Below are 23,930 nucleotides of genomic sequence, written 5' to 3' on the forward strand. Positions count from 1 at the left end.
TTGTTCATATGCAAATAATAATAGCCACTAAAATTCCACTCTCTGTTATTTTGATTCCCACAACAGAATATGCAGGTGCGGAGTGTCCATGTAAGCCGGGCTTACACTTTATTAGTTTTAGTAAAATCGGTGCTTAATGTGACAGCATGATATGACACTGTAAGAGTTAGTGGTTTAAGTTGAATATATGTTTTGAAGAAGGGTGCTGAAGGGGGGGGGAAGAAAGTTAGGGGTGTGCCAGCCCCCCCCCCCATCTCGGACACCACCGCTGCTGTATACTGAAAGGTGAAAGGATTCGTTTATTTTAAGTTGTCTAATGTAAAGGTTTCCCCTGCGTGTGTGCACACGTCATTAAGGCATATATGGGGTGAGGTGGAGGTGTAGAGCTTCACATATTTTTGATCTGATGTTCTTACTTAACCACCACTGCATACCCAATCCAAGGCATGACAAACTGATAAGCAAGAGCAGAGCACTTACAGAAATAATATGAAATTCATATTGGTCCATTATTCCCGGTTGAATTGTCTCTCTAAACAGATCTCAAAAGTTTCATCTGTGCATGATTTGCAGAACTTATGTATGAGAAACATAATACAATAATTCTACATAGATCTCCAGAGGTACTGTACATCAACCTCTGTGGCGGAGAGATTATAGCACAACATGCTTTGACACCAGGGGCGCTGGCTTCGAATCTCGTCTGGCATGACTTCTTTTTTTCATCAATTTTATCCTATCGTCGTCATGTCGCGATTAGGCAAAAGTTGCAGAAATAAAATCTTTCCAGATGTGTGTGTGAGGCTCAAAGTGGGGGAAAAATCCTCATGTTAGCAAAGTTTTCAGAAAACAACTTTTCTCCAAGATGACACCATATTAAACATATTAAACACCTCCCCCCCCCCTCCCCAGCAAGCCCCAAGTCTCGGTCGAACATCCCTCGAGCTATCAATTTCCACTTCCAATTGCGGGTGTGCGTACACAAATAAATTCATACATACACTCAAGAAACTGAATAAGAGCAAAAGTTTTGACATTTCCTTCCACAAGTACATGTATTTAGTAATATTTTGGGGGAGAATTTTCAATATCAAGTGAGTATCGAGTTTCTCACTGCTGTTATTTGAAAAAAAAAAATGATTTTCTCGAAATTTCTAAGAAATTGTAGCCCCATCAGGCCCCCTCCTCTTCGTGTGGCAGTGCCACTGTGTACAGTCAACGAAGTTAGTAATACGTTTTGTTTTGTACGGCGTATATTGGGTTATACGTCAAAACATCGACGCAAAAACATCGCTATTTTTTGTCATTAAAACCGTTAATTTATAATGCAGTCATGTTTTATTATTATTGAAGGAAGGCAGAAAGTAGGAGGAGCAGAGTAGAAAGACGGGGGTGAGTAATAGGGTGGAAAGCAGAGGGGCGCTAAAACTCCAACTCGCCCAGGTGAAATTATGTCTTTATTCGTTCCATGAATTGGATTTAGTGTTGTGATAATAGCATCATGAAGCTACAGCTCTTCTTTCTTTCGACCAAACATGCCTACATTAGTTGATCTTGTTTTTAGATTTCTTATCAGCCATGGTTGTTGGGCAAGAGCGGTATTTTCATTGATTCGATAATTTCACGCTGCACGCGCACCTTCTGACATCAAAACAATATCATTATTAGCACTTGATTCTTGCCCCAAAGATCAAATAATGGAATCGTAAACAATGAGAAGTGTCATGTTTCCTTCTGCTTTCTAGAAAGCTGCTTTTAAGTTCATAGACGGGATAGTTGTATCCTCATTATATTGTGGACGTGGAAGAAATGTTCCTTGATGACTATGGTACGAAACCGACTGACGGCCCCTTTGCTTGACCTCCCCGGCCCAACTTCACGCAGCGGTATCTGCAGACCCCTTGTGACAGCCACTGGACAGAAGCCTTCAAAACATCGTCTCTCCCAAACATCAGGGTTTATCCGCAACTGATATCAATTCTGCCAGTCACACCAGAAGGGTTGCTAGAATTTTTGTCACAAGTATAGATTGTGCATGAAGTGTTTTTAACAAACAACGTGTTTTATTTTTTAAAATACACAGCCTTATATGAACTTAAGAAAATAAGGAGAATAATTTAAGGAATTTCGTCCATTGGAATTTATTTAGCTGTAATTTTTTGCTACTAGTTTTTGTTAGACACAAATACACAGGTTGTCGCCATACACATAGGCGGATCTAGAACTTGTTTCTGGGAATGGCACGGAATATATTATATGTCTCATCCTCATCGTCACGATTAGCCAAATGTGGCAGAAAAGTGAAACTAATTAACAAAAATAATATATATTCCTATTAGGGCTGAGACTATACCGATGTCGTTGTATCAGTATTGGCTGATAACAATAGTATCGACATCGGAAAGTATCTTCTGGATTCAGTGGCGGCGATTGGGTTCCAAAACCGTGGGGCAAGGTGCCAAAACTGGTGGGGGGGGGCAAAGACAGTATGTTTCCCTTTGTAGATAAGGTTCAGCATAGTGCGGGAGCAAAAGTGGCGAAAATGGGTTGGCAACTGCCCCCTTGCCCTCCCCCCTAATTGCCGCCACTGGCTGGATTTTACTTTCAGATACTGGCCGATACTTTTCCTGCGTTTTGAGAGTTGGCATGTCCATAAAAATACCGCGCGACAATTTCACAGAGTCTAAGTTTCTTGGGTGTTCAGAAAAATTTAAGTTTCCATTGATTCTGTGCCAATATTGAGTGAAAAAACTATATTTTGTGATTCCTTAACACATATATTTATATACTGGTACTATTTTTTAATGGATGTATTTGGTGGTTGTGGGGTTGTTCTTTTGTTGAAGGTTCAAACGGTGAAGAAGAATATGTGCATACAGCTAAGTGTGTATAATTCCCCTATAAATCGAATCGCTATTTTTAGAATAGGTCTAACAGGTGAGAAAATATTTTTTTATAAGCAGGAGGACGTTCAACATCTAAAGAACCTTTAAGCTTCATTTCTGTTTGTTAGTTCCTCCTTAGTACCGACAATATTAGTGTTAGCAATGTTCTCTCATTCGTGTCATAATTATACAGTGCCTTTCACGGCCGAGGTGGCCGTGGAGCGACGGAAAGCGCGCCGGGAAGTAGGAATGCGTCTTCCGGCAAACTGGGTGCAACATCCGCGTAACTGGAACCGCTATCTATGTAATTAAATTTATGCTCGTACAATTGCATTGACAGTTGCAATTAAAATGAACACATACCGTGTTACAAAAGGTGTTTGAAATGATGTCCTCCTGCATCCACATATTTATAGGAAATTTTCACTAACACGTATCAGTTTCTCTTTCGAAATTGCTTCAATTTATTTCTTCATATTTTCTTTCAATTCTACTGATGTATGGCTTCCGGTATAAAAGCTTGGTAGCTCGCCACGATGACGTTAGAAATATGTCTGTTACTTGTGCAAGGCGCCGGAGAGATTTCCGAGGAGTATGTTTCAATCGTGTTCCAACGTCGTCTAGTTTATCCTCAGTAAGCACATGCCGTTTTACCTTAACAAGAGCAGACCCTATTTTCCAAAATTTGATCCCAAGTTACAGAACAGTGTGTCTGTGTGAAACAGGAACATCTGGGAATTCTGCTCCGAAATGCATTCTAACTTCCCTACAAGAATTCGTAATGACGTAAGAGTCGTATATAAAAATTCGTTGTTTAAAATTTTACGGATAGCGTGGTATTATTAGACTGCAGGAAAAAACTGGCAATACGTAAACTAAAACAAAACAATCTAAAACACTTGTTAACAATTTAACACTTCACAAACACGTGCAAACTGGACAACAGTTGTCTGGATACTGAAGCACTGACGTGTCTAATGCCAAGGTCAGCGTACAGTTGTGGGTTTAAATGCCGGTAGATGTGCTCTTACTTTCCGACGCGATAGCTGCCGTCCAACGGCCACCTCGGCCGTGAAAGACACCGTATACATAAGTAGTGTAATTGGATCGGTTCAAAGTCATACTTGGTACGAGGCCTATTATTTTTATTAATTTAAGCACAATGGAAAACCTATTTTGATGATGTTTTTGTCGATTTTAAACTATTGCAAATCTGTGATTTTTACCTCATACTTGGTACGAGGCCTATTGTTTTTATTAATTTAACCACAACTGGTAACCTATTTTGACGATGTTTTTGTCGATTTTATACTATTGCAAATCTGTGATTTTTCATCTCATATTTGGTACGAGTGTCATAATTTCTTACGAGTTAAAGTACGTAACACCTACACCCACGCTCACCCACACAAATTTACTTCTGGTCTATTTCCGGTCTACTTCTATTGCAACCTGTTGCGCAACAAGTTATTACGCTACATTGCGATGGCTCGTAAGGGTAAACTATTGCATCATGTTGCGCAACAAGTTATTACGCAATATTATGATGACCCTGTATCTGACGTGTTGTTTTCTGATTGGTTGGATTATGACGTAATGGGTGTTTTCTGATTGGCTCACTGTCTCTGATGTTTTCAACGCGGTCCGCGCTTAGGTTATTTAAATGTGAAAGCATTACAGGTCAGTCAGTATCGTGAGAGTGTTTGAAGAGTGCGGACGTGTTGTTGCAGTGCTGCTCATAATTTTTTCATGTGCTATGCACAGGGTGATATTTTTTTTACTATATGTGCTTATTAATTTTTTATATTTAGTACAAATATATATTTTATATATAATAAAAAAATAGCTAATATAAAATAAAACGTCATGAATATTTTTGGGTTTAAAAAGCAACAACATAATCAGCCTGTAGAGAGAATTCCAGTGAACATGGATGTATTTAGAGAAATTTATCATCAATTGAAAGGGTTACTTCTTGTTCACTTGAATAGTATTTGGTCTCATGTTGACGAGGATACTGGAAAACACTTATTTGTATTTAATAATAACTTATCATCATATAAGTTACCTGTTAGTGGGAAAATTCAAATAAACGTTTCACCACCCAATCCGGCAGTTTTGCACATAGGTCGAAATTTGTATAGAATTAAACATAGTACATTACTTCCTGATACGTCTTATGATGTGGAAGCTGGTGAATTTTTGTATGCTGAGATAATTGGAGAGTATGATAAATTGATTCCTCTGTTTATCGAAATAAGAATAATCTATCCTCTTATTAATATATAAAATACCTAAAAACAAAAAAAACATGGATATATTTGGTAATAGAAGGCGACAGGAGATTCCAGATAATTCCAGCGAGATTGCTAGTTTAGATGTACGTCTAAAGAAACTGAAATCAGATTTACTCATATTACAGAATTCGCTAAATCTAAATATTCAAGCAGAGATTACAAATCTTCAAACTCAACTGATTGATCCTATAGTAAAAATTGATGGAGAACTTAAATCTTTGCTTGAGAAATATACTAATTTAGCTTCAATAGATAATCTTCAGAACTTAGAGAATATTGCCAACTTGAAAAAAGAACTTGATAAATTTAGACAAATCCAGAGAACGAATACAGAACAGTTGAAACAGCAATTAAATGACCAGGCAAATAGTATTCATACCGAACTGCAAACCATCATCCAGAATATCAAAACTCAAGAAGAATATGAGCAGGTAAATGCTAGTATTGCTAAATTGCAAGAACAGTTTCAATCTTTCGAAGTTCCTACATTGCAAAGTATCAAATCTGAATTACAGACAGATGAACTGCATACAGCTATAACAGAAGTTCAATCGAAACTACATACATTGGAAGATTTTATCAATAATTTACCTTCATCTTCTGAATTAAATGCTATTGCTTGGAGCGTTGCCAGCATCAAATTACAGTTGGAGACTTATGAAGATTTTGGGAAGATACAAGGTACCATAGCTCACATAGAAGATACTATGACAACTATGAGAAATGAGCTAATAAGTGTACAGGAAACTCTGGAATCGAAACTGCCTGGCATTACTAATATTCTAGCTATAGTTCAACAGCAAGTTACTAAGCTTGAAAGCTTGAATACTGAATCAGAATTATCGCATTTCCATCATCTTATTGACGACATTCAGAGTAAATTAGAGACACTGCAACACTCTACACCTACGCAGGATGACATAACGCAACTGCAAGAAATTTTGAAAAATGAAGCTGATGCAACAGAACTCGATGCTATAAAATTAACTCTTACCACACTTCAGAATACTGTAGCTGCTTTGCCAACTTCTCAGGAAATCAGAGCTATGAGGAGAGCAGTACATCGAATTTTAAAATCTGAGGATATCAAAATCATTCAAGCAGAAATTGCGCAAATCAGAGAAACTGTTGCTAGTCTCCCAAACAATCAAATAATAACGAACTACATGCATTATTTACAGAAATCAGAAGTCAAGTACACGATCTTGCTACCCAGAGTTCTAAATTGAAACTTGTGGAAAATTTACAGGAGATTATTTCTAATATTACGTTACAAATTACTACTCTTGAAGCAAGTCAAGAATCTGCTTTATCAGGTTTTGCTACTCAACTTCACGATCTCAAAGAGGAATATAAACAACTGTATGTTGATGTAAAAATTAAACCTAGCTACGATGAGTTGGTTCGTACTATTAACTAACACTTGGAACCGGTATTAAGCAGACTAGATGACGTAGATACTCGTCAATTTTATTCTATGGAAATTGTTAGGTTACAAAGTGTTCCAAATGCTCGAGGGCACTGGACGTACGCCAAGATGGTATACACAAGGCAGTTCAAATACCTATTGCATACTGGGATGAGTCTACCAATAAATATAAAGTACATGACGACGAACAATTATCAGTTTTTGATATTGAAATTGGTGACAAGCTAGTATTTGACATAAAGCGGTTATACCCTGAGGACAATCCATTTTATGCGATATTCTCACTTCGAACTCGATGTCAAGACAAGATATAGTTCATGAATTACACAAACCAGCCCGTCGCAATTACAAGCGATTAAGTGTAGTAACAAAAGGTATAAATGAATTCTTCCAGGCTGATCTGATTGAGATGGCCCCTCCAAGGGGGACTTTAAAAAATTTGGATAAGATAAATTATGGTTACAAATATATGCTTACAGTTATTGATACCTTTAGCAAATATGCATGGGCTGTTCCCCTAAAATCCAAGACTGGTACTTGTGCTACCAAGGCTTTTAAGTTGATATTTAGTGAGGGAAGGATACCAAAATATTTACAGACAGATAGAGGGAAAGAATTTTACAATTCTACATTTGCTAAGTTAATGCAACAACATAATATTAAACATTATTCTACATACAGTGATCTGAAAGCTAGTATAGTGCAACGATTCAACAGAACATTAAAAAATCGCACGTGGAGACAATTTACTCTACAGGGCAATTATAAGTGGGTGCAAATTTTACCCAAGCTAGTTCATGATTACAACAATACAGTACACAGTACTATTCACATGAAACCTGCTGAGGTAACCAAATCTGATGAGCAACGATTGATTTCTACCGTTTATTGTAAAAAATATAAATACACTACTAAGAAGCCAAAGTTTAAAATAGGGGATCAGGTAAGGGTTAGTAAATATAAACAGTTATTCGAGAAGGGATTTACTAAAAATTGGAGTACGGAGTTATTCTCAGTGGTTCAAGTTTTACCAGGGAATAGAAATACATATATCATAAAAGATAATCATAACAAAATATTGAAAGGGAGATTCTATGAAGAGTTCCTCGAGGAACTTAGTAAAACAAAATATCGAGATACATATCTAATCGAGAAAATATTGAAGAAGAAAAATAATAAATTGTATGTGAAATGGTTAGGTCTGCCAGACAAAAGTTTGATAGAAGCAAACCAGGTGATTCTTTGACACCAACATGGAATGTGGTACAGCGTTTACCAGATCTAGTGGAAACTAATAAAAAAATGGAGAGTTGTTACGTTATAACATAATATGTCTCATTGCAGGCCCATCAGGTTGTGGAAAAACCACTTTGCTGGTTGATAATTTCTTGCTTGCCCCCAATTGGCTAGATTGGAAAAATAGACACTTGTATGTATTCTCAAAGAGTTTAGAACAACCAAAATACCAACAACTCGTGAAGCTGTACAAGGAACTGGGCATAGCTACATTTGCATCAACAATAAAACCTCTCGACCAATGTTTGAAAAATTCTGTTGTGGTGTTCGATGATGTTATTCTGGAAAATCAGAATGAAATTAGAAATTTTTTTACACAGGGTCGTCACAAAGAAATAGACTGCTTTTATTTAGCTCAATCTTATTCCAAAATTCCCAAACAGTTACTACGAGATAATACAAACTTAATCTGTTTGTTTCGTCAAGATCATACTAATTTGAAACATGTATACGATGATTATGTGGGAGGAGACTTAAATTACAACCAATTTTCAAAATTTTGTTCATCTTGTTGGAACAGCGACGATTTTGGATTTCTCACTATCGACATGACTCGTAAACCTAACAATGGTAAATTTAGAAATAAAATCAACGACTTTTTAAATGTTGAAACGATATAAAATAACCATTAATCAAAAAACAAAAATATGACAAAACATGAAATAGAAGATAATTCGAAATTACGAGAGTACTTGTCCAAACGTTTCAAAGGTTGGAAATTAGAGAATCGAGGTTTTTACGAACAACACAAGCGTCAAGACCAACCTATTATCGATGCAATCAGTGGTCTCGGTAAAGAGATTAAGAGTGTGAAAGAACAAAATAAAAACCTCATCAATGAATTGGTACCTCTTACTGCTAAAAATTATGCAGATTTCCCTCCTACGCCATTATCTAGTATCCACACACCTCTGGTACTCAAGGAACCACCTGCTAAAGCAGCTAGAGAAGAATCAGAGAAAATCGAGTTGGGTCCACTAGCAAGGGATTATTTAAGTACAGGAAAATTCGAAAAAGATGAGGTGTTTGGATTGTATCCAACTATGGAGGGTAATGAAGGCATAGTATGGAAAATTGGCAAGTCTAAAGTAACATTTGAAGGGGATAACATAAAAAATAATTTGGGTGGGAGAAACAGCTGGTCCAGATATCCTGGTACCGTAGGGCTATGGGAGCTTATTACCAAAAAATTTTACAGAAGTTTCAAAGTTACTCTGAAATTTTGACACACTCTGATGCTTTGTACCAAAATAACGATGCCAGTCAAAAACGTGTAAAATCGAGCAGCGGGGATAAATACAAAAATCTGATTAAACCTATCTGGAATCAACTCAAAACCGGTAGTGGTATAAAACAATACAATACTCTACCTAAGGAATTTGTGTGGGTAAACGATGTAAGAAAACTTATAGATAGGTTGCTGGTTATAGCAGGGGAGGAAAATGCTGGGAACAATAATTTCCATAATGAGAAAATGGGTATTGTAAACATGATTAGTGACAAATTAGCTAATTTTATTGTAAACGATCCTAAAGGTATAGGATACTTAATTAAAATTATCAATACTTTACCTCCTAAATTCTGGAATATATCAGAGGGTCGAGGTTTAGTGAATGATATTATTAATAAACTTCCGTTCGAGTTACACGTACCCGGTTACTAATATTGTGGTCCTGGTACAAAACTTGAGAAACAGAAAGAGGGGACAGGGGTATTAATCCTCCGGATGCAGCTTGCAAAGAACATGATATTGCATACAACACACACAAAGATCTGAATGATCGTCATGTGGCTGATCAAAAACTTGAAAAGGCAGCTTTTGGAAGATTAACAAGCAGAGATGCATCATTGGGTGAAAAAATAACAGCATTGGGTACAACTATTGCTATGAATACAAAGCAAAGATTAGGGTGGGGTTTGTAATATAAATACCCTGTAATGTAATAATAATAACAACAACAACATGAAACCAAAAGGAGTTGTGTACCAAATACCGTATCATGATCTTAAAAATTTAAAACATAATTCGATTTTAACTAAAAAACAACAAGAAAAGAAGAGGCAATGTATAGCCAAAGGGAACGGAATGAAATTATTACTCAGTACGCCACAATTAAAAAGATTGCAAAATGCAAGAAAGAAAACACACAGTGGTGGATTCATATTCAGCATTCCAGCTATCCTGGCTGCATTGGGGGCAGTTGGGAGCTGGGCTGGGGGTAGTGCTGCTATTGTCAAAACTAATTGATTCGAAAAAAAATAAGGCAGAACTAGAAGATCAAAAGCGTCATAATTTTGCCATGGAGAAAAAATAGGCAAAGGTGTGAAGTCTAGAGCTCTTAGAAAATTAAAAAAAAGAAGAAGCTCTTACCAACCAAGACATTGAATCTTTAATTAAAATATTTAAAATTAAACACTTCAGGGGGGTTTTCATGTCTGATTCTCTCCCTAAAGGTAGTCCTCACTCTCGAGAATGTGGCGTGGTGAATTTGGACAAGTCCGAAAACGTTGGTACTCACTGGATATGATATTATAAACAAAATGACAATGCTTTTATTTTCGTTTCTTTCGGAGGGGTACCCCCTACAGAATTAAATCGTTACTTGAAACATGTTAAAATTTATTACAACAACGATCGTATTCAAGATTTCGATCAAATTATATGTGGCCATGTTTGCATTACGATGCTCAGAATTTTAAATACAATACCAAACATCAAATTAAAAGATTTTCAAAAAGCTGTATTATATATTAAATATGGGAATTTTCCATCTCTCCAGCGAGACTTCGGTTTTGAAACTACATCTTCACAATGATATTATCTATCCAAAATCCATAGCTCTGAGAGCATTCTACAGTATGTATCTGATTCCGAATGTAACTACCTACAACAATACTATATTAGTAGGTAATAAAAAAATAATTATTCCTCCTGGACAGTATAAATTATCTACTTTACAATTTGAACTTCCAACCACTGTCTTGCTTTCTCAAAATTCTGTAACACACAGAGTAGAGATTGTAACTACCAATGAAACAGTGGACTTATCTACCATCGGGGAACTTTTAGGATTTGAAAACAATAGCAAATTAGAACCAGGTGTTAGACCTGTAGGTAAATTTATACCAAAATTCTTAGCTATTGAGACATTGAATATTCACTGTAACATTGCCAAAGGTATGATTATTAAAGCAGAAGAAAATTCGATTGTCAGTCACAAGGAGACAGGTATCATTGCTACATTTAAACCGAATTCGGAATTTATGGAACCTATCTTCTATTCCCCAATCCCACCAGTCTATTTCCCTGTTTCTATTGATAAAGTTAATTACATAGAGATAACAATTACGAATGAGAAAAATGAGATCATCGATTTTGCCGGTGCTAATAGCACTGCGATAATAAAAAAAATAATATTTAAAATATATAAATAAATACCAAGATGGAAAATATCGAGAGTTATGAATTACAGTCCTTCCCTCCAAACAGGAGGACATTTGCAAATTTGAATCAGCCCAATAAAGAGATACAGTATGACATCACGGTGGGGGACGGGTTCATTCATCCACATAGATCTGATCTGTATATAAAATTTGATATTGTAAAACAAAGTAATGGTGAAGAATATCCCCCACCCGGGGCTAATGTAAAACTTATAGATAATTTTGTTCCATTCTTATTTTCTCAAATTGAAGTCAGAAAGCATGGTACAGTGATTGACAGGATTGATTGCCCTGGAATTACATCCACTACAGTAGGGACATTGAAACTGTCCAAATCAGAGAGTGCATATTATAAAGTTGGTGGGTTCGAAGCTGGAACAAAAATTCAAGCAAAAAGTCACACAGTACTGTTCCCCATGAGATTGCTATTTGGATTTTTCTCTGATTATAAAGAAATTATGTGGAAAGGTGGTTTGAGTGTCATATTTCACAGAGCAACCAATGATCATAATGCTATCATGAGATACAAAACTTTGAATGCAGATGGAACAGCTAATGAGGCTAGTTTACCCGAAGCTGCGAAATGTGTGATCCAGTCTATGGAGTTACGAATGCCTATAGTTGAATATGAATCGAATTTTGCTCTCAAATACAAAACCAACATTTTGAAAAATCCTCAAATTCCGATTCAATTTTATACTTATCAATGCATTCAGAGGTCAGTGGAGGGTAAATTGTTTGAATTTGATCTTACTAATCACTTCCAATCTTTGCAATATGACATGCCAGAGTTTGTAGCTGTGCTGTTTCAAACAGGGAGAGATGACAATCAGGAAAAAGATAGCAGCCAGTTTGACAATTGTAAAGTTAAAAATGTGTATCTGAAGAATGGCAGAAATGAAGCATTTCCTCGTGAAAATTACAATTTAAACATTGCAGAACAAGATTATGTAAAATTATATGAAGCTTATAGTGCATACGAGTAACTGAAGGTAGCATAGACATGTATTATAATCCAGATGAGTTCATAATTCACAGACCAATGTTTTTAATCAATGCGTCAAAAAGAAAATTGGTAGTTATAAATGATCGAACTAATATTAAATTAGTATGTGAATTTCATGAAACTCTACCTGAAAATACTACATGCAGTGCAATTTTAATTGTGGAGAAATCATATATTTATGATGTAAAAAATGAAAGAGTGATAGAAAAATTTTAATAGAAAAGAATAATATATAAAAAATTAAACTACGTGCAGGATTTTTTTTTGTTATTTTCAACATTTTAGTATGATTTTTTTTCACATGTGTTGACTGCAATTATTATTAACTTCTAAACTAAAGTGCCCCCAAGGCAAAGTATGGATTCCACACTTGAGAATACACCTTTTGTCGTCATGTGGATCCAGAATTCCAAATCTGTTGGGTTGAGGATAGGAAGAAGTGTCGAAATACCCAAGCATGGAAGGATGTTTAAGATCTTCGTAGAGGCTAGGTGTTTGTATGTTATAAATAAAACTATCGGTGTCCATGTACAAAATTGACAGCTTATCATTATAGAAAGTTTTCATAATATTATAGTGAAATTCGAACATGTACAGTTTTGACAAGTCGAGAACTGTTGCACCAACGTTAATAGGTTTTCTGAATTTTATCAATTTTATATTTAGATTAAAAAGTGTTAAATTCTCGTTGTAAATTTTTCGCGATTTGAATCTAGGATCAGATACTAATTTTCTACATTTATTGTTATCTGAAACCAATTTTATGTCTACATGCTTTCTGACGTTCTCCATCGTTTTTCCATAATGGCATTATTCATTAGTTTATAAAAATCTTTATCTAATTCTGAAATGGCAGCTGTTCTGTGTGTCGTGTTGGTCTCAATATAAGATTTTAACCATGGAGAGTGTTTGAACTTGAGAATTCTTCTCACATTTACTACCTGAACACCCTTCCCAATCAAAAACTGGAGATTCTTGTAGTGGACGACATATCTCTCTTTTCTCTCTAGAGTTAACATCAGCTTGCTTTGATTAGAATCAGGTGGACATTTAATTTCGGGAGCCGGAGGTAAATCGGAAAAAGTAGCATGCAAAGTATTTGGAAATTCAATGTCTACCTCAATGAACAGACCAAATTCACGATCGTCGAAATGATTAATATCAATTGAAATAGGATCCAGTCACTCGAATCTTCGTATGGAAGTTTTTGTATCATTGCGAAACCGTAGAGATTGTTTACGTCAGCGTAAAATATGTAATTCGATGGTCGATTTACATTGTATTGATTCTCAGACATGTGAATATTGTTTGCCTTTGCATACCTCTGCGAGCATTGATCCATCCCCCACGTATCCCTCTTTCTATAAAAAGTAACATGTCAACGTCCGATATCAATTCCAACTTGATCCTGGTCTGGAGCAACATAGCAGACCACGCCAAACCAGGAAGACTGTAGAAGTATGCTGGATCTAATTTATAAATATTTATTGCTGTTTTTCTGAATACTTGGAAAACATCAGCAAGTATTGTTACGTCTAATTTGAGATGCGCATCGTGATAATCGCCGAGAGTATTGCATCTCAATTATTTCCATATTAATTTCGCATGTTCGTATTCTTCGTCTGTGATTCCGGTTTTTTTCAGTTGACTGAAGAATTCTTTTTGAAGTGGGAGAGTGTCATCGTCAAATTTAGATTCATCGGTTACATGTTCGTAAGGATAAATGCCTTTACGTTTAATCAGTTCTAGGTGTATGTTGGGAAAACAAGCTTTTGTAATTTTAAATTGTTCGTCAGTAAGTTTACTCGCTAAAGCATCGAGACTTGCCGTTAGGAATCTAAAAGAATCTAGAATCCTCATCTCTATGATTTCATTCGTTGCTGGAATTTTAACTTTTTTACTTATAGAAATATAACGCTCTTCGTTTTGAGCAAGAATATCTATTTTTTGCGCATCGTATCCAAGATTTCTAATTAAGAAATGGAAGTCGTAATTAGATCCATTGTGAAAAAATATTGGTACGAATTTAGGCTTCTGGATCTAGAGGTTGCAGGTGTTACAGATTCCACTAATGTAGTTTCCGGTGAAGTGATTGTGGTGAAATACTTTCCGATTCTCATCCGTGAAATGTTGATCACACACCGGACACGTTTCAATGTTATTGTAAGATTGAAGTTCATCGCTTGATAGTGGAAGCATTGATTTCGATTGACATAAGAAGCTGCCAATGTTCTCAACCTCCTCCACCATCTTTTTGAAAAAGAGTTCAATAACATTCGATCCGCGATATATATATGGTTTATCTATCCTATCTTGCCAAACAACAACATATCCAAAACTATTTGGATCATGAAGCTGGTACGGTGTTGTGGAAGAAAATTCGGAATCCGGATCGCAATAAGACAATGGTTTGAGAAAAGCCTCAAAGTCCGCAATGATAATGGCCGGATGTTCCAACAAAAACCTTGTGCATTTTAAATTCTTCGAATTCATTTTCTTTGGGCATTAACATGCGACCATCGAATTACATATTTTACGCTGACGTAAACAATCTCTACGGTTTCGCAATGATACAAAAACTTCCATACGAAGATTCGAGTGACTGGATCCTATTTCAATTGATATTAATCATTTCGACGATCGTGAATTTGGTCTGTTCATTGAGGTAGACATTGAATTTCCAAATACTTTGCATGCTACTTTTTCCGATTTACCTCCGGCTCCCGAAATTAAATGTCCACCTGATTCTAATCAAAGCAAGCTGATGTTAACTCTAGAGAGAAAAGAGAGATATGTCGTCCACTACAAGAATCGCATGTTGACTCCACAGTAGATTTTATGTTCAGCAAGTTTTTGTTTGGCAATTTCTTGATTTTTGAAATGTTCGTAATTACGTTGGTTACGATCGTCGAATACGGTTAAACACCTTGGACAAACTTCAATGTGTGCATCATGCTTGGTTGTTTGGCTTCTGACTAAGCGGGAGAGTGAACGAATTAGCGTGTAAGATGAACATTATCGTCAGCAATGAGAAGCAGATTGATTTCCATGGCTTCGTCATCAACAATATTAGTTATCCTAACAGGATGCACAAAATTCTTAACTGAAGTATACGAATATACATTTATAGCTAATCGTTTTCCTTCTCTATTTCGTGCCCTGTTTTCAAACTTTGTTATGTCGGAAATGGCAACAGGGTATTCGATGCCTGTTATAGCATATTCAATCTCATCGATATATTGTGTGTAATGACTAACCCGACATGGATTATTTGAACAATAAACCGGGTGAAACGCTGCTAAAATGCACCACATAAAACACTTATTGTCGGTGTTATAAATGTTCAGCACAGCTTTTTTATGCTGAATTTCTACCGGAAGTGGAACATAGCTCGAAGCAGAAAAAGGTGTAAATTTGTTTACATAAGCGATTAACCTGTGAGGACTTCCACATAGAGACCAACCTGATCCCTTAGCCTCGAATTCATCGTGTTTCCTAATCAATTCACTAGTAAGATTAGAATAAAAAACGTTCAAATTATCAATGTCTGCCAAATAAGAAACTTGGTTTCTCGTTTTGTGAAAGAAAATATTTCTTGTACCATTGGGTTTCTCATATTCACAAATTAGATCAACATATACTTTTATGCAGTTGTTTTCCAGTTTATTTTTCAGAATATTTATGATAGATGTTTTAAATTCACTCAAGAAACTAGAAATATCACAGCGTGGGTTCGAAGTAAAACAGAAATCCTGGAGTTAGTTGTTGAATGCAGATCTAATCGGCTTTTGGTCATTAGACATCTTAATTTGTTTAGAAGTAGAAGCTTCAGTTTCAGGATGATCAATTTTTCTTTTCAATGTTCCATGTCCGGTTGATGCTTTGCAAATTTTCATGTGTTTACTTAAATTAGCAATGGTAATTATTTTTTCGCATTGAGTACAAGGCCTAGTAGGTAACGAACGATTTATTTTTGAACCTGTTTCGCAACATCTTACCCTATGCTTGCTAATATTACTTTTGGAGATTAATTTCCCACAAATAGCACATTAGATGAACTTGGTAGATGACATTTTTTAATATGCTTTAAGTAAATAACAATAAGACTCACAATCAACTCAAAATTCAATAAGATTCTTTTAAACTTACGATAATTGATAGAATGTAACTTAAAAAAACAATAGTTATAATTATAATAATTTTTCTCAGCTCTGGTATTTATATATACATTTTCTCGGAAAAAAATACAAAATTCAATACAAATACATATTCATACAAATTCAATCTGTGTGAAAAACAACTTGAACCACTTTCAAAATAAAATAATTGTAGCTATTACGATAAAATTTTCAGCTATGTTATTTATACAGAATTTCCAGAGACAACAAGTAACGTCCGATCACATCAAAACTCAAGCTGATCGAAATTACTATGAGCTATGTAGCTTTTAAAATAAATTGAATACTTAACTTTTAACAAAAAAAATAAATTATGAGCAGCACTGCAACAACACGTTCACACTCTTCAAACACTCTCACGATACTGACTGACCTGTAATGCTTTCGCATTTAAATAACCTAAGCGCGGACCGCGTTGAAAACATCAGAGACAGTGAGCCAATCAGAAAACACCCATTACGTCATAATCCAACCAATCAGAAAACAACACGTCAGATACAGGGTCATCATAATATTGCGTAATAACTTGTTGCGCAACATGATGCAATAGTTTACCCTTACAAGCCATCGCAATGTAGCGTAATAACTTGTTGCGCAACAGGTTGCAATAGAAGTAGACCGGAAGTAGACCAGAAGTAAATTTGTGTGGGTGAGCGTGGGTGTAGGTGTTACGTACTTTAACTCGTAAGAAATTATGACACTCGTACCAAATATGAGATGAAAAATCACAGATTTGCAATAGTATAAAATCGACAAAAACATCGTCAAAATAGGTTTACCGTTGTGGTTAAATTAATAAAAACAATAGGCCTCGTACCAAGTATGAGGTAAAAATCACAGATTTGCAATAGTTTAAAATCGACAAAAACATCATCAAAATAGGTTTTCCATTGTGCTTAAATTAATAAAAATAATAGGCCTCGTATCAAGTATGACTTTGAACCGATCCAATTACACTACTTACATATAGCTATTCTTTTCGCTAAAAATTCCGAGAGAGAGAAATACGACGTTATGAAATCAAGGAATTAACAAACTATGAATTAGAAATATTAAAATTGAGTTCCAGACCCAGGTAGTCTGGCAATAAGACTGCTGCCTTGTAACCAAGTGTTCCCGTGTTCGATCCCTGGTGGGGGTACATTTCATTAAGTGGCTCGAATTCCACTATAAAATACTGCAATTTGTGCAAAGTCAGCACACTTGGGCAATTTAATGCTCTTCGGAGTCTTAGGAGTATGCCTACATTCCCCAAGCGTGCTGATTTTTGCACCGTATTGCAGTATTTAGTTGGTTGGATGTATATTACCCTCATTTCTGAGGTTAGAAAATAATTTGTGCAATGTCATAGTAGCCCATTTCGATTCCAGCATGTGAAAGCAGAAGAGTTACATGTGAAGAGAATATTAAGATTATGATTTATTAATTTCTAAATTAAAGGAAAGCTTTACTATGGACAGTAAGTGATGTGTTAATTGGATTTGGCGGTTTCAATTCAGAAAGTTCCGAATTTATGAACTACGGAAAGCTACAATCTTCCGCCGCTCACTGCTGTTGTGATATGGAAGGGAATTAGAAATAATAACCCTCCAGCAACTGCCTGCAATGGTTGAAATGTTCAAAATTGCCTTTAACGAACTTTATAAGCTTTGTGTTATCCATCAACAGTTAAATGCAGTGGAGGCGATTGGGTTCCAAAACTTGGGGGGGGGGGGGGGCAAGAACAATTTACTTTCTCTTCGTACATACGGTTTAGCATAATGCGGGGGCAAAATCGGCAAAAAGTGTGGGGGGCAACTGCTCCCCCATGCCAACCTAATCGCCGCCACTGCACTAATCGAGAATCAAAAAGTTTTTCCATCCCATAAAAATATTATCCAGGACTATTTTGTTAAATAACTGTTACATTTGAGGGAATAAATACAGCACTCAACCTCTAGTTACCAATCCCATTATGAAGGTAACCCATGATTTGCTGCATAGTAGAAAAATGTTCTTTCACATTTAGCTAGTGACGGAGATTATGGGGGCGTGGGAGGGGGCAGTTGGACCCCCATACATTTTGCCACATTTTCTCTCGCACTATGCTAAACCTTATGTACCAAGGGAAAGTAAACTGTCCTTGTCCCCCCTCCCCAGTTCTGGAAACCAATCGCCGCCACTTTTAGACATCATTTTGCCACGTATTATCTATTTTTTTGTTTGACGAGGAATTTATCTATCCAAGTTCATGGGCGTAACTTGGAATCTAACTTTAGATGGTCACAATCAAACTTGCCGCTTAACTTTTTTGGGGAGGATTCAAAAGTTTTCTAGGCCATAAAAATAGCGTCCAAGATTATTTTTATTTTGTGAAACAACTGTCACATTTGTGAAATCATAAAAATTGCTCCTCTGGCCCGAAGAGGTCAATAAAAGTACCATTGACTTGTAAATTTTAATAAACCTGAAAATTTTAGACGGTCAATGCTACCCTTGCTTCCGCCATTCTCATTTGCGAAAGCCTCTTCTATTGCCTTCACTTCAGTTACTTTTGTATTTGAGACTATCTCCTATGTCAAATATTTACAGAAAGAATTTATGACTGTCATAGCATTCGCACAGCAAGCCCATCTTGTTACAAATAGGATCTTTAAAGGAATAAGTTTCTATCCTGCATCTCTTAAGATGCTTTCGGAGATATCATGCCTTGTTGGACTATTTGCAATTAAGCTATATATGCATTGCATTATTAAAAAAAAAGATCACACTGTTTAAATTATATGTGACTTTAAATTAATCTCTCAGGTTCAGATTCAAAACAACTACACATAATTTATTAATTTCCAAGTATGAGCCATTTATTCGCCAGCCACATTAAGCAACACAGCTCACAACTCACAGCTAACGAATAATGTATGAGTGAGTGTTAATAACAAGAAATTTCCTACAAAAAGGAGTGGAATAGTTCAATTATATACAAAGTAATACAAGCAACCCCATCTCCCGTAGTTGCTTGGACATGTATCGGCTTAAAAATAGGTAACATTCTTAGAGTATAATATTATAACTGCAATAAGATTATATTGCATTTCTAAGTAAAGGATTAGGGGGGACAGTCGGCCACCCTTGCCTGCCTGTGCGCACGTCTATGAAAATGAAGCTTAAAGGTTCGTTAGGTGTTGAACGTCCTATACTTATAAAAAAAAAATATTTTCGCACCTTTTAGACCTATTCCTAAAAATAGTGATTCAACTTTTGTAGCAAGTTTGGTGAATTATGATTGGCGAAATGGAAGTTTTATAATAGAAAATATTGAGTGAGAAAACTCCTAGTTTTTCCAATTTTTGGTCGAAATGCGTCTAACCTACTATAATAATCTTGGGGAGAAGGGAGCCAGAGCTGTTTTGTGGGGCTTCAGTCCCCTAGCCCGCCTGGAACGCCGTCCCTGATAAGGTGAACATAAGGGAATAAGAGCAAATATTCTGAGGGAAAGTGACTTACTAGATGAACAGTTTGATTCAGATGGTCATTGATACCCATCACTGTAACATTTGTAAGAGTGGTGTGAAAAATTTAAAAATACTTTCAATCACCAGTTACTTTATTTGCAAAAGAAACTAATTTTACCAATTGTCTCTGCAATAAACGCAGTGTTATCCTGTAATCAATGGGTCCGGGGTTCGATACCCAGTGAAAGCACATGGTGGTTCAGATCCTACTTTAAACTTCCGTTTCGCCCGACCACAAACGCTGCCGGCGAGAAGTGATAAATGGTTACCAGAAACTAATCAATCACGTTCACTGCCCAATCTCATTGTTTGTAATTTTATCAATAATAATAATAATAAAGTCTTTATTGAGAGGGCGTGTTTCGACCTCGCGGGCCGTTCTTACGACAATGACCATTGTACAACTTGAGTTCGCTCATTATTCGTTTCACTGAAACACTTTATAATTTAGGGTAGCCATCTCAAAATATTCGGGATTAGATATGAATTCCTTAGTGTGGAAAACTTTGTCAAAAAATGATTTTCCCGTCGATGTTTTTGGCGTCGATGTTTTTGGCGTCGATGTTTTGTGCTGTCGATGTTTTTACCGTCGATGTTTTGTACTGTCGATGTTTTACCGTCGATGTTTTTGGCGTCGATATTTTGTACTGTCGATGTTTTTACCGTCGATGTTTTGTACTGTCGATGTTTTTGGCGCCTATGTTTTTACCGTCGATGTTTTTGCCGTCGATTTTTTTGCCGTCGATGTTTTGTGCTGTGGATGTTTTGTCGGCGATGATTTGACGCTATACCCGTATATATATATACACTTTTAGATTGAATTGTATATTCTGCAAATATGCTGTATAAAGAAACAAACCGGCAGAGTGAGTAGTGTACACATTTTTTTGTTGTTCACGATCTCGTCACCGCATAGCAGATAGAATTGCTCATTATTGCAGACAGTGTATTTTTCTGATTGTGCAGTAATCTGTGCAAGAATCGTGTGTTGTCAACATTCGTACTAATCTGTGAAGTATATATGTTTACAAATAACCCTACAGTTTTTATTAATTTATTTGGTTTAACAATGACATATATCACAATGATTCTGGGAAATATTCGGAAAGCGAAGCAGACAATTGGAAATTACATGAATACATGTAAGATGTGTTGTGAGACTACATTCAAACTATATTTATCGAGAAAGCTGTCCGATTACGTATTCAAGAAAATTGTCGGGACTGTGTAAATCTTATACGAACGTTTCTTTTAGATTCGTACTATAACCATGTGTTGCTCCAGTTAAAAGTAACGGAGCAATTTTACAATACCGGACCATACTACATCTGCACGTCAAATAAGAATATCAACACGTCACTCCCACACGTTAACCTTAGATACTTCATCGGGACTACATGTTTTGTGAGTATAAGAAGTAGGATGGAATTACAGCTGTGTCCGGTATTGTAAAATCTTACCAAAGTAACATACAAGCAGCAAATTATGAATTACAGAATTCTTCATTTTTCTTGTGTATTACTAATTAATAAAATTATTTCGGCAAATATGCGATATAGCCCGAACAGATTTCTTCAAATTTACAGGAGAAACTACTTACTGAAATCAGTTTCTGTAGCATTGTCCAAGTTCTTCGAGGTATATTCTTTCGGGGAAACTGAAAACTTCACCATAGAATGCTGCAGAACAAGAAATAATCACTTTTTATGTAAGAACTTGCATTTTTTGTAAAGCGACAACATTTTGCCGTTGTTTCCATTATGTATGTGCAGATGGCGCGAGCGCCGAAAGTCACACGGTCTAGCCAGTGTTTCCAAACATGCCTTTTTTTTACGAGAATTTTTTTTCTTAACTATGCTCACCTAACCTAACCCAACCTAACCTAACTTTTCAGGAAATGGTTTTTGGGTCTATCGTGAATGGTTTTTGGGGCTATCGTGAATAGTTTTTGTAGCTATCGTGAATGGTTTTTGTGGCTATCGTGAATGGTTTTTGGGGCTATCTGTCAATGGTTTGTGGGACTATCCATCAATCGTTTGTGATGACATAATGAATACGAAAGTAGGTATTTTTCGGTTAAGAAGGTTGAAACACCGCATACCCACTCCAAATCGACAAAACACAAGCACGACGTGCAATGATCCATGACGAGTGCACGCCATATTGTCTGTTACCCAAGCGGAACAAGGAAGACAAATAATGACTCGTAATATGAAAAGTTGACACTATTTTTTTTAAAAAAAGGCATAACTTCACCTGAAAGATTCTTCCGCAGTGCAGAGTAGGTAAGTATCAATGCTAAAATGAACGAAATAAACGAGTCAGAGTTGTTCGGGCTATATCGCATAATTACCATTATTTCGAATTACCATTAATCTGTCACGTTTTGAGCTTTACTCATGATGAGAATAATAAATACTGATGAAAGGTATTTGTCGATTGTAGTTTTTGACAAGGCAAACAATTTCTTTTCTGAATTCCTAATTGTTTTGCCCTCCTTGTTAATAGGGTTTCATTGTAGTGTTTTGAATCCTTCAGTAAGTGTTTTTTAACCCTAGAGACCTAACTTGGAAAATCAGGAACGTTGAAGCTAAGGTGCAGTCATTTTTGATGATCTCACTTTTTTGTTTTATGGGAAGAGTTTTATTTTATTGGCAATTGAAAATTGCTAAGAATATAAATTTGCTTTTTATAGTATGTTTGTAACAAACGAAAAAGATATGACATGATTTAATGTCCATAGTTACATTCAAAACAGTAATTTGTTTGGTATTCTCAATATATTGTTTGGAACAATGCCTGCAAAGCACTTTTGTCATCCTCCTCTATTTGCTTGAACAGAAGGTGCAGATTTTGTGTTTCCTTGTTTCTTCAGCCTCTGTTTCATCTATAAGCATATTCACATATATAATATTTCCACTGTAGACAATTGTAGTAGGCACAGTGGCTTGTCATTCATGGCTTCTTAACAGTTGGGCTGAAAAGTTCGTAGGCTAACATAGTAAAAAATATTTTTTTGACAAAATTCGATTTTATTATTCAATATAGTTGCCTTCGAGGGCAATACAACGATTATAGCGGTCATACAATTTTTCGATGCCATTTTTATAGTACGATTTCTCTTTAGCCTCAAAATAGTCCTCAGTTTCGGCGATTACCTCTTCATCAGTGCTAAATTTCTTTCCAGCGAGCATTCTTTTAAGGTCTGCAAACAGGAAAAAGTCACTGGGGGCCAGATCTGGAGAATATGGTGGATGGGGAAGCAATTTTATTACGGTTGAATATCGCTAAACATTGCTCCGAATCATCAAAACGTTGTTGCTTTTGATCGATTGTGAGCACGCGTGGCACCCATTTTGCACACAGCTTTCGCATGTTCAAATATTCATGCACAATATGTCCAACACGTTCCTTTGATATTTTTAAAGTCTCAGCTATCTCGATCAACTTCACTTTACGATCATTTAAAATTATTTTGTGGACTTTTTTGATGTTTTCGTCGGTAACAGCCTCTTTGGGGCGTCCACTGCGTGCATCGCCTTCGATGCTCATTTCGCCTCGTTTAAATTTAGCAAACCACTTCTCAACGGTTGATTTTCCTGGTGCAGAGTCCGAATAATGTTTATCAAGCCAAGCCTTGGCTTCAACAGTATTTTTTTTCGCCAAAAAGCAATGCTTTATTAACACACGAAATTCTTTTTTTATCCATTTTTTCACAATAACAAAAGCTGCTTCACCCACAATGCTATATCTCACGAACTAATTATCCGGCAGCTGTGAAATTTATACACGTATCTTTTGAAGGTTAGTACTAAGTAAAAATCACATGGATTTAATTCTAGTAACGCCATCTATGAGTCAGCCTACGAACTTTTCAGCCCAACTGTTAAGTTTAGTGTGTGAT

At 36.1% G+C, this 23,930-nt stretch overlaps 1 protein-coding gene across 4 annotated transcripts in view; it reads left to right on the top strand.

Moving 5' to 3' along the window:
* The first annotated feature begins 21,034 nt into the window (after window positions 1-21,034).
* Window positions 21,035-23,930, top strand: part of LOC145989987 (uncharacterized) — a 74,248-nt gene continuing 71,352 nt past the window's right edge. For all 4 annotated transcript variants that reach the window (XR_014441908.1, XM_083125554.1, XM_083125556.1 and 1 more), the window contains exon 1: window positions 21,035-21,168. The gene's annotated coding sequence lies outside the window, so the exon portion shown is untranslated. The remainder of the gene's footprint in view (window positions 21,169-23,930) is intronic.

Source organism: Lepisma saccharinum, chromosome 7 (assembly GCF_977018435.1).
Source record: "Lepisma saccharinum chromosome 7, izLepSacc3.1, whole genome shotgun sequence".
In the NCBI taxonomy this organism is placed as follows: Eukaryota; Metazoa; Arthropoda; class Insecta; order Zygentoma; family Lepismatidae; genus Lepisma; species Lepisma saccharinum.